Source organism: Heloderma suspectum, chromosome 5 (assembly GCF_057233095.1).
Source record: "Heloderma suspectum isolate Gila_16-S chromosome 5, 16-S_ref, whole genome shotgun sequence".
Lineage (NCBI taxonomy): Eukaryota > Metazoa > Chordata > Lepidosauria > Squamata > Helodermatidae > Heloderma > Heloderma suspectum.
The window spans coordinates 185,152,977-185,165,295 of record NC_139462.1 but is presented as its reverse complement, the minus strand read 5'-3'; the positions used below and the strand labels follow the sequence as shown (position 1 = coordinate 185,165,295).

The 12,319-nt window shown below is 40.5% G+C and overlaps 1 protein-coding gene across 5 annotated transcripts in view; it reads right to left on the bottom strand.

Annotated features, from left to right (window-relative positions):
- CRPPA (CDP-L-ribitol pyrophosphorylase A) overlaps positions 1-12,319 on the bottom strand; it is a 101,822-nt gene that overhangs the window by 37,393 nt on the left and 52,110 nt on the right. The gene's annotated exons all lie outside the window — the stretch shown is intronic.

Here is a 12,319-nt window from a genome sequence, read left to right as displayed (position 1 = left end):
GTGCAAACCAGGTCCATGACTGTAAGCAAAAGATGCGATATACAGCCAAAATGTGAAACGGCATAAATTCCCATCTAAGAAAAAGTTGTGCTAATCGCACCCCACCCCAATGTATTCCTGAATACCCTGTGTGCCAAGTTCTTTTCAGACATACAGTGATTTGGGAATTGTGGCTGTTACTTGTGGAAGATGAGGATGCTGTTCTTGAGGGTGCTGTTGCTGCTGCTTATTCCTTACTTTTAGGAGAAGACATTTGTAGTGCTTTCTACAGTTTCCCCATATTTCCCAATATACATATCACCGCTCTCTTGTTGTTGTTCAGTCGTTCAGTCGTGCCCGACTCTTCGTGACCCCATGGACCATAGCACGCCAGGCCTTCCTGTCCTGCGCTCTCTCCCGGGGCGTGCTCAAGTTCATATTCATTGCATCGGTGATGCTATCTAGCCATCTCATCCTCTGCTGTCCCCTTCTCCTTTTGCCTTCAGTCTTTCCCAGCATCAGGGTCTTTTCCAGAGAGTTTTCTCTTTGCATTAGGTGGCCAAAATCTTTCAGCTTCATCTTCAGTATCTGTCCTTCCAATGAGCACTCAGGGTTGATTTCCTTTAGGATGGACTGATTTGACCTCCTTGCAGTCCAGGGGACTCGTAAGAGTCTTCTCCAGCACCACGGTTTGAAAGCATCAATTCTTCGGCACTCAGCCTTCCTTATAGTCCAGCTCTCACAGCCATACATTACTACTGGGAAAACCATAGCTTTGATTAGACGGACCTTTGTTGGCAAGGTGATGTCTCTGCTTCTTACTATGCTGTCTAGGTTTGCCATAGCTTTCCTCCCAAGGAGCAAGCGTCTTTTAATTTCATGGCTACAGTCACCATCTACGGTGATCTTGGAGCCCAAGAAAGTAAAATCTGTCACTGCTTCCATTTCTTCCCCTTCTATATGCCAGGAAGTGATGGGGCCAGATGCCATGATCTTCGTTTTTTTAATGTTGAGTTTCAAACCAGCTTTTGCATTCTCCTCTTTCACCCTCAACAAGAGGCTCTTGAGATCCTCTTTGCTTTCTGCCATTAGGGTGGTATCATCTGCATATCGGAGGTTGTTGATAATTCTCCCAGCAATCTTAATTCTGACCTGTGATTCATCCAACCCAGCGTTTCTCATGATGTACCCTGCATATAAGTTAAATAAGCAGGGCAACAATATGCAGCCTTGTCGTCCTCCTTTCCCAATTTTGAACCACTCGGTTGTTCCATGTCTGGTTCTTACTGTTGCTTCTTGACCCTCGTACAGGTTTCTCAGGAGACAGGTAAGGTGGTCTGGTACTCCCATCACTTAAGAATTTGCCACAGTTTGTTGTGATCCACACAATCAAAGGCTTTAGCGTAGTCAATGAAGCAGAAATAGACGTTTTTCTGGAATTCTCTTGCTTTCTCCATGATCCAGCGAATGTTGGCGATTTGATCTCTAGTTCCTCTGCCTCTTCGAAACCCAGCTTGTACTTCCGGTAGTTCTCGGTTCGCATACTGCTGAAGCCTAGCTTGTAGGATTTTGAGCATCACCTTGCTGGCATGTGAAATGAGCGCAATTGTACGGTAGTTTGAACACTCTTTGGTGTTGCCCTTCTTTGGAATTGGAATGTAAACTGACCTTTTCCAGTCTTGTGGCCACTGTTGTTCCAAATTTGCTGGCATATTGTGTGCAGCACTTTAACAGCATCATCTTTTAGGATTTTAAATAGCTCAGCTGGAATACTGTCATCTCCACTAGCTTTGTTGTTACTAATGCTTCCTAAGGCCCACTTGACTTCACTCTCGAGAATGTCCGGCTCAAGTTCAGTGACCACACTATCATGGCTATCAGGGACATTAAGATCTTTCCTGTATAGTTCTTCTGTGTATTCTTTCCACCCCTTCTTAATCTCAGCTGCTTCTGTTAGGTCCCTGCCTTCTTTGTCCTTTATCATGCCCGTCTTTGCACAAAATGTTCCCTTGAGATCTCCCATTTTCTTGAAAAGATCTCTAGTCTTTCCCATTCTATTGTTTTCCTCAATTACTTTGCATTGTTCATTTAAGAAGGCCTTCTTGTCTCTCCTTGCTATTCTCTGGAACTCTGCATTCAGTTGGATATATCTTCCCCTTTCTCCTTTGCTTTTCGCTTCCCTTCTTTCCTCAGCTACTTGTAAAGCCTCATCAGACAGCCACTTGGCTTTCTTGCATTTCTTTTTCTTTGGGATGGATTGAGTTGCTGCCTCCTGAACAGTGTTACAGACCTCCGTCCATAGTTCCTCAGGCACTCTGTCTATCAGGTCTAATCCCTTAAATGTATTCCTCACCTCCACTGTCTATTCATAAGGGATATGATTTAGGTCATACCTGAATGGTTTAGTGGTTTTCCCTACGTTCATCAATTTAAGCTGAAATTTTGCAACAAGAAGCTCATGATCTGAGCCACAGTCAGCTCCAGGTCTTGTTTTTACTGACTGTATGGAGCTTCTCCATCTTTGGCTGCAAAGGACATAATCAATCTGATTTCGATATTGACCATCTGGTAATGTCCATGTGTAGAGTCGCCTCTTGTGCTGTTGGAAAAGAGTGTTTGCTATGATCAGCGTGTTCTCTTGGCAAAACTCTTATTTGCCTTTGTCCTGCTTCATTTTGTACACCAAGGCCATGCTTGCCTGTTATCCCGGTGATTTCTTGACTTCCTACTTTAGCATTCCAATCCCCTATGATGAAGAGGACATCTTTTTTTGGTGTTAGTTCTAGAAGGTGTTGTAGGTGTTCACAAAACCGATCAACCTCAGCTTCTTCGGCCTCAGTGGTTGGGGCATAGACTTGAATTACTGTGATGTTGAATGGTTTGCCTTGGATTTGTACTGAGATCATTCTATCGTTTTTGAGATTGTACCCCAGTATTGCTTTTCCCACCCTTTTACTGACTATGAGTGCTACTCCATTTCTTCTACGGGATTCTTGCCCACAGTAGTAGATATAATGGTCACCTGAATTAAATTCGCCCATGCTTGTCCATTTGAATTCGCTGATTCCCAAGATGTTGCCATCTCATGTTTGACCACCTCCAGCTTACCTTGATTCATTGATCTGACATTCCAGGTTCCTAAACAATATTGTTCTTTACAGCATCGGACTTTCTTTTCACCACCAGACACATCCACAGCTGAGTGTCCTTTCAGCTTTGGCCCAGCCGCTTCACTCTTTCTGGCACTACTTGGAAATTCCCTCTGCTCTTCCCCAGTAGTATATTGGACACCTTCCGACCTGAGGGGCTCATCTTCTGGCATCATATCTTTTAGCCTTGTCATACGTTCCATGGGTTTTTCTTGGCAAGAATCCTGGAGTGGGTTGCCATTTCCTTCTCCAGTGGACCACATTTTGTCAGAACTCTCCGCCATGACCTGTCCGTCTTGGGTGGCCCTGCATGGCATAACTTATGGCTTCACTGAGTTACGCAAGCCCCTTCACCACAACAAGGCAGTGATCCATGAAGGGGAACTAGTGTTCAGTTATAACAGAAAACTGTAGTCAGTTTAAAACCAGAAGTGGAAGCATGTGCCAGAAGAGGAGGAAATGCTTGAGCCTAAGGCTCACCACACTTCATGCATGAAACCACCGTTTAGTGTTATGTCAGAACGAGCCCAGTAGCTGGCCTGTGTCAGCGGAAGTTGTACTTGCACGAATCTCTGTGGCACAGACCTGTTTAAAGGTTGGAACTGTCTCTGAACAAGAAATCTATTTCTTAAGTATGAATCAATGGGTTGGATCCAGTCTTAGTCATATGTCATACTTAGCATAGATTCATTAAAATCAATGGGACTTAAATCATGAGTAACATAAGCATGACTAAGTCTGGGTACAACTGATAATATTCGAAGCTGAAAAATTAATACAATCTACATTTTATAATATAATGTTAGAAAAATATTCAGATGCCTCTGTATTTATTAATCGGACAGCTGGTCTTTGAGCAAAAAGTTATGTGCTCCAATTCACTTTACAAGTAACTGTGTACTTTTCACTTGCTTTGGCAAACATGCTGGTTTCTACTAGCAGCACACTCGTGTATTGTTTTCTTTCATACTGCTATGTTTAAAAGAGCAAGTGCTTAATAACTTTCAAACAGGCCCAACTTATTTGTGGTGAGGTTTTTGTTTTGATTCTTTTCAAGAGCTGGTTCAAAGATTCCTGGTCTATAACCCAACATAGAGGCTTGTGGTTGGCCTTTTATGTTTGGAATAAAGAAGTTTTATTAGCATCTCATATTAATAAAATAATCCACAATAATATGGTTATTGTGGCAGTGCAAAACCAGGAAATGAACTATCTCCATTGTCTTTTTGCAAGACAATGTTTATAGGCATTAGTCTTGCATACAGGTAGATATTCAAACTGCAGAGAGCCAGTGTGGAGTAGTGGCTAGAGTGTTGGACTGGGAGCCAGGAGATCCGGGTTTTAGTCCTCACTCGGCCATAGAAGTTCACTGGGTGACTTTGGGCCAGTCACAGACTCTCAGCCCAACCTACCTCACAGGGTTGTTGTTGTGAGGATCAAATGGAGAGGAGGAGGATTATTTACGCCGCCTTGGGTTTCTTAAAGAGGAAAAATGGCGGGCTATAAATGTAATAAAATAAATAAATAAATAAATCTTGGTGCTAGAAAAATATATTGTTCCCCCAGCAAGTGCTTTTATTGCAAGTGCTGCATTGAGGTGAAGTAATGAGAAATCGAGCACATACATAGCTGAATCAGCAATCAGAACACTGCCATCAGCTAAATGACATATTCTGATTCCATTTATGTTATTACTGTGAAGATTTAATTGAATTCAGAACACTGTTTCCAGACTAAGCAGCTATAGGATTTGGTTCCAGATCTACTTGCAACTGTATTACAAATATCACACAAAGCATAAAACCAGTGGATTATATCCAGTGGTATCCTTCTGTTATGGAAGTGCTTTTGATCCAACAGAGACCCCTACTGACTGAAAGGGGGAAATCGTTTTTACTGATTCTTTCTCCCCACGGAAAAACTGCCCTGGAGGGTTGAGGGCCCTTCTTGAAACAGCATGGAAAGTGGCATGGGAGCTGCAAGGCGGAATGGAGAAAATTGTTCCTCCCCTTCTGCTAGCTGAGGTCCTCGCTACCCCAGAAACCACTCTGTCAACTGAAGAACTCATTCCATTTGTGGAAGGGCACCATTAGATACAACTCACTGTAAGGGAGAAATTCTGTGCTCCCTAGGAGGGTGGCTGGGGTTCCACAGGATGCAGTGGAACGGCTGCTCTCCTGGCAGAGAGAAAGGCCTCGTGATGGAACAGCACATCTACTGTAGGAGGCCCTCTGGTGCGGTGGTACAAATCTCCAATGGGGGCTAGAATAGAGTGTTCCAGGGCACTGTTAGGAAGACCATGGATCTGCAGGATCCAAAACCCTCTCGCTACCCTCACTCAAAATGCACCCAGAAACTACACCAGCCCTGGAGCTGCCATAGTTAATTCCCTCCCATTATGTTCAGTGGAAGGGAGAAACAAAAAGGGGTGGGGAAAACCAGAAAAATCTGCCCCCACCAATTTCCACCCAGGCCGCAATGAGCCAGCAGTGCTTTGGATATGATGGTCACTCTGCACGGAATCTTACCACCACCCATAAGATTGCTCTGCCCATTATATAAGATGAAGAAAAGTGCAAGTGAAAACAGGAAACAGTAGGTAAGAGGGTCCCACCTTATGGCCTCATAAGATGAAAAATAAGCAAAGAGAGCCCATCCACAAATGAAGAACCTAAGGATTCGGCAATTGGTCAGATTACCTTTAAATTAAATTGTTTACCCCTCTCATATGTATTTTGCTATAACAATTACAAGAATAATTTAGTGCCTAGACTCATGAATATGTCCTTTGAATTTTTAAGTTTTGATGTTTGCACAAGCTACCTTGAGCGCCAATTGGTAGAAAGACAGAATACAAATTAAATGAACAAGAGAGATTGTGATGCATATGCATTAAAAAAAACTGAACAGTGTGATTCTGCTATGGATAATAGTACAAAGAATAAGTCCTATGGTCTGCAATTGGCCTTATTCCCTGTTAGGATGCAGCTTAAGAATACCAAAGGCAGAGGTGTTGCCAAAACAGGCATATGACTATTCATACTATTGCCAGTAACACATAGGTTGACTCAAACCAGAATGCAAATTTGCTTTACTTTTTAAAATAAAGTTATATTCTTGAAGGAAAATTCAAGAACCAACAGGCTGAAGTTGGTTCTTGAATTTTCAGTACAATTACTTTGCATATTGTCAATTGCTGCTGTCTAACAGAAAGAACCATTTATAATTAACACAAAATTATAATTCAGGGAATATATAGTAAACATGATTTAAACTGAAGCACTAAGTGGCCACAGCAAAACTAGGTTCCCAAATATGCTATAAAAATCCAACATAATTGCTTCAGACCGTCAGAAATGGAAATTCTATAAATTATGACACTGATTTTCCCCTCACATGGTGGGAAAATACTTCTCATTCAAATTCAAATACAATTGCAGGCCAGTATGTATTTCTTCCAAAAGTTCCCTAAATATTTCTAAAGATTAACCCATTCCAGTAACAAGCACAGCTGCCAGTGACAAAAAATTGGATTAAAATATATTTTATACAATTTTTGGAATGACCAGCCTGTAGCAAGCTACTAAGTCTCTTCTGCACATGCATGCTTGCATATAATAGGGCTTTCTCAATGCACTGAAATTATTTCTAAGCATGGCTGATCTGTGACATGTGCAGATCTATGTTTGGGACATTATTTGAAAGTCCCATTGGAATCAACAGGACTTGCTTTCAAGTAAATGGTCAGGTTCAGGACGTTAGATTGATAGTGGTCATTCCAACCTAGAGGATTAAGGAATGCTTAAAATGAATTTGTACGCCCACACCAGGAGTAGATTGGGGTCCTTAACCTGCACTCTTCACGACTGGCTGCTTACTAATTTGGGTCAGCAGGATGTATAAGACTTCAAGAGGGAAGGTTTGTTTCGCCATACAAGTTTGGCTAGCAGGCTCTGCCCAAGTTTCCCACAACCTAGGCCTATGCCTGAGCCACAGTAACTATTATTCTGTGACTCACTGGTTCATTTTGGACATAACGGTAAACAATGTTTTATCATTATATGCACGAGCCTTGGGTTTGCACACTCCCCCTTCCCTTGTGGCATGGTCATGGGAAGGGAACTGGACTCTTTTGCTTCTGATTTCAATTAACACGTTAGTGATAAATCCAAACCCCAAACTGTAGTTAGTCAAAACTAAGGTTAGTTGAACTAACAATCAATAACCCATAGTTTGAAGTTACCTTGTTTCAACTAACTGTAGTTAAAGACTAGCCACAAAGTGAGCAGCTGCAGAGAGCTCGCTTCACCCCTCCCTACTATGGAACACAGAGGGTAGCATCAAATATTAGTCCTGTATAAAGTCGACCCATTGAATGAATCAGTCTACTCTACATAGGACTAAAATTGGATACTAGCCATACGTCCAACTGACAGTTCCTTAGGACTGCTGACTCTGGCCTCATCCATCGGCCAGAGAAGCAAGGGCCACTGGGAGGCTGCACGCCTGCCTTCTAGAATAAACATCACAGCAAGGGGGAGACCAACCGAGCCCTATATATTGGCTGGAGAAGGAACAGCTGCAGGGGGCTTGTTTCACCCTTCCCTGCCAGAATGAACACCTATGAGAACTTTGAAACTAAAAACTGGTGCCTGGGTTTTGCTTTTTTTCATCCTCCCTCCCAATCCCTTTTCCTTTTGTGCTGTGTTTCTTAGACTGTAAGCCCAAGGGCACGGACTGTCTTATTATTAATCTTGTAAGCCACTCTGGGAGCCTTTTTTAGCTGAAAAGGGGGGTAAGAATGCTGTAAAGAAATAAATACATAAATAAATAAAACACTAAGCTGTTGTTAGTGTTTTATTATAATCCAATATAAAATGGAAAGCATATTTTTGTATAAGTACTGTTTTCTAAATATAGAAGTCTTCTTCCTATATTGTTGGACTTGGACCTGAAAGACCAGGATCCAAATCCTATTCAGCCTTAAAGCACTCTGGGTGGTCTTGGAACAATTACTGTTTCTCAAACTACTCTAAGTCACAGAATATAAGACTGAATGGGATAGGCCCATATACCCTGAGCTCCTTGGAGGAGGGATGGGATAAAATACATTTCTATATTCTTTATAAAAATTCTCTCTCCGGTCATTTGTCTTTATATAACAAACAAAAAAACCTCAATATCTACTCAGTCAAAAAAGATGGTAAAATGTATCCAAACCATGATGCAGAAAAAGTCAGGTAATATCAGAGAAGAAGCATCCAGTATTTAAATGTTTCAAGCAGTCACATTTAATTTTCGAAATTCAGCATGCATTTAAGTATTTCCACAAATGTCTTTTAAAAAAGAAAACAAAAATACCTACCACCCATGGTGAAGCACTGAAATCCTTTAATAACAAACATAGTCCTCACTTGGAAACTTTAAAAGCGGATTAAGAAAACTTGGCCTTTTCAGCATAAGCGTTTCAAGCTTTAATAAAATTAGCTTTTTTAGAGCTTTCACTTACACAGAACTGTTAAATCAAATGCCCAGTTTTTAATGAACTGAAAGCTTTAATACATGCTTTACAAAAAAAAGCTGTTACACAAATATAAACCCTAGTGGTACAACTTAAATGGCAGTCTCTGCAGCAAATGTGAAACATGAAGGATGAGCATGTGTTCTTCAATATGCAGTAGTGATGAAGGCTGCTAGCATATGTACCTAAATGTTTAGGGTTGATTCACAGTTGAATTGGACGCCAAACATTCACTTTGAGAAAGAGGATGGGGCCGCTGCCAGATTCATAGCTGGGGTTGTGTAGAGGCATCATTTCAGGGAACTGGTGCCTTCACAGGTGAGGTGCATACATGGTTGCCTTAGTTTCTGTGATTGGCTTTCAGCCCCATGCCCTTCGAGCGTAATTGTATGAACCAGCCCCATAGTATTCCACTGATGTCATTACTGCAGTTTATGTGATCAAGCTGTTCTGAGCTTGGCCCTTTTTAGGTTTTATTCTCTCCTCAGCACTCATTTGTCTAGATGCATTTTTTAATAAGAAAATATATGTGTCAGGAACAGTTACATCATTTATGTTATTTCACAGCATAGATTATAGATAAGATCTCTATTTCTAGATTTTTTTTAGCATAGAAAGCACTACCCTCACACATTATAGGTCCTGAATTATACTTACTTGGCACTGGAAATACCTTCAGGCAATTATTCAAGAACTGACATTAAAAAGGACAATTCCCAAAGGCAGAGATGAAATATAAACAGAGCTAGAAGGAACTGTAGTTCTGCAGCTCTCATTATATTATGACAATATGGCCTTTTCAAACAGCTACTTATTTTTTAAAAGTACATACTACAAATAACTAGGATACAGGGACAATGGATCTTAAAGTATGAGATGGCTTTTCCTGGGAAGTGATAAGCTACTGAGCCATGGAGTTCAAGAAGGTCTTGTAGATCATCTAGTCCAGCCCGCTGCTCAATACAGGAGATCCAGAACTACAGCATCCCCAGATAACTGTCCAACCTCTGCTTAAAGACCTCCAGCAAGGTCTCAGATAATTGGTCTCATTGTCAAACTGCTCTTACCATTAAGAAGTTCCTCCTAATGGTCAAACAAAAGCTTAACTAGTGTGAAATGAAGTATCATAGAATAGTAGGGTCGGAGGGGCCTATAAGACCATCGAGTCCAACCCTGTAGAACCATTACCCTTTGTGTCTTGGAAACTATGTTTCTATTAATGCACCCTAAAATCACATTAGCCTTTTTTGCAGCTGTATCACACTGCTGACTCATATTCAGCTTGTGCTCAACTCCAAACCTGATATATTTTCACATGTACTACCGAGAAGCCAGGTATCCCCTATCCTATATCAGTACATCTCATTATTAGCATTATTTGCCTAACTCACAACTTTGCACTTGTCTCTGTTGAATTTCATTTTGTTAGTATCGGTCCAATTTTCCATTTTATCAATGTCATTTTGAAGAATGCTTACGTTTGAAGTTTTAGCTTGCCCTCCCAGTTTTATGTCATCTGCTAATTTGATAAAGATTCCATCCACCCTTCATCTAAGTCACTAATAAAAATACGATAGAGTACTAGGTCCAGAACAGAGCCCTGCCGCACCCTAGTCATAACCTCCCTGCACTTTAGGTTCTACTAATCACTGCATTGTTATCAAGAAGCTTACAGACTGAGTGCTTTACAATGTGTGTAGTATCTTCCTTGGTATTTAAATCAAACTGACTGTCCTGAAGTTTCCCAGATCTTCATTTCAATCCTTTTTGAAGACTGAGACAACATTTGCCTGTCTTGTGGCACCTCCTGTTCTCCAGGATTTCTCAAAGATGGAATACTTAGGTTCTGAAAGTACATCAGCAAGTTCCTTTTGTACTTTAGAATACAATTCAAAAAGACTGAATTGTACTTCAGTCTTCATTTAAGGTTAAGTATTTCCTGATAAATTTCATATTATCATAAATTTCATTTATCCTTCTTGAATGACAATCCTGACCTCTCACCATTCATGCAACTTTCATGAGGTTGCACACAGCTCCCCTTTTCAGAGAAGACAGCGGCAAAATAAGAGTTGAGCAGTTCTGCCTTCCCATAGTTACCAATTAACATGTCACCAACCTTGTTGAGCAGGTTGGTGACATGCTGAAACCATTTCCTTCTTCTTCCTTCAAACATACCTGAAAAAGCACTATTTCCTTACGTATTTATTTCCTAAATTTATATAAGGCCACCCAATAACATGGTTCTCTGGGCAGTGCACATAAAACAACTTTGCTCTTCGCATCCTTCATCTCTCAACGTGCTTGAGATCAATCCTTCAAAGACCCCTACACCAGGGCAGTGGAAGTCGTCTTCCTCCGTAATGTAACTGAGTATGTGGTAAGCCCTGTATTTCATTTTATTTTTTGCAGATTAAAAAAAATTAAAAATCCTTGTGAGCCCTCTCCACATGGGCCAAATGTATCATGGACTGCCCTTCCTATATGTCTGCCATCCCTTTTCCTTTTTTCCTCTTGCTTCTGTGATTGTAGTACATAGAATTTCCCACATTTACCTATCTGGACATTAATATCATTGTCTGAGGCCCTCCTCACCAATGAGGTGAGGCAAGTGGCTACGAGAAAGGGCCTTTTCAGTGGTGGCGCCATTTGTGGAATGCTCTCGCCTGGTGCCTACGTTATGGTCTTTCCAGCACGTGGTGAAGACCTTTGTATTCCCCCAAGCATTTTAAGAACTGTTTTTAGTGCTTTTAGTACTCTATTCTGCTGCTGATTTAAATTTTGTTTTATGATATTATAATAGTTTTATTCTTTTCTGCTGGTTTTATCTTGGTTCTATTCTGTACGGTTTTTTTTTTTTTTTTTAATGTTTGTGCTCTGTGTTTTTAGTGTATTGGCCACCACACAGAGAACTTCAGTTTTTGTTTAAAAGTACAGTAAATAAAAAGTACAGTTTAAAATTACAGTAAATAAAATAATAAAATAAACTTAGCCAACTTTTCTTCTTAGTTAACCATGAGACAGTCAAACATGTATCTCATAACTAAATATTTAGTAAGGATACTCTACTCAATCAACAGAACCATTCCCCAATTGGAATTGACTCTCAATCAAAAGAATATTATCAGAATTTTTTAAAGAGAGAGATTTGCAAACTATGCCAGGCTTTCTACATAGAGGTTATGTAGATATAGATATGTAGATATAGTTGACAGAAGACCTAGTAGTCAAGTCCAACACTAACTTGAACATTGCCAAGCAGTGGGGCTACCAGTGAATGAAACAATAAAGCCTAATATGGATGCTTACATAGAGCTCAGCTCAAGGACTAATCCTCCTTAGGTGTAGTACTGTCTACTCACTGCAAAGGGTATTGTCATATGAAGTTGTCTCATCTTGGTATGGGCAAGCTGGAAAGTGTATCCTTTCCACATTTTGGTAGGCCATAAATTAAAATTTTCATGATCCATCTCTAATAACCTTATGTACCTTAACATCTAAACTGGTGTCTCAGATACAGCAGGGAAAGTGTACTTGTTCAGAGATAAAACATATTTTAAACAAAAAGCCAAAGCTGCTCATTTTAAATAACTTTCACTTTTTTAAAAAAATGCAGACAATTTTTCAGATCTCATTAATACAGTTTTTGTCACCCACAACTGCGATATGT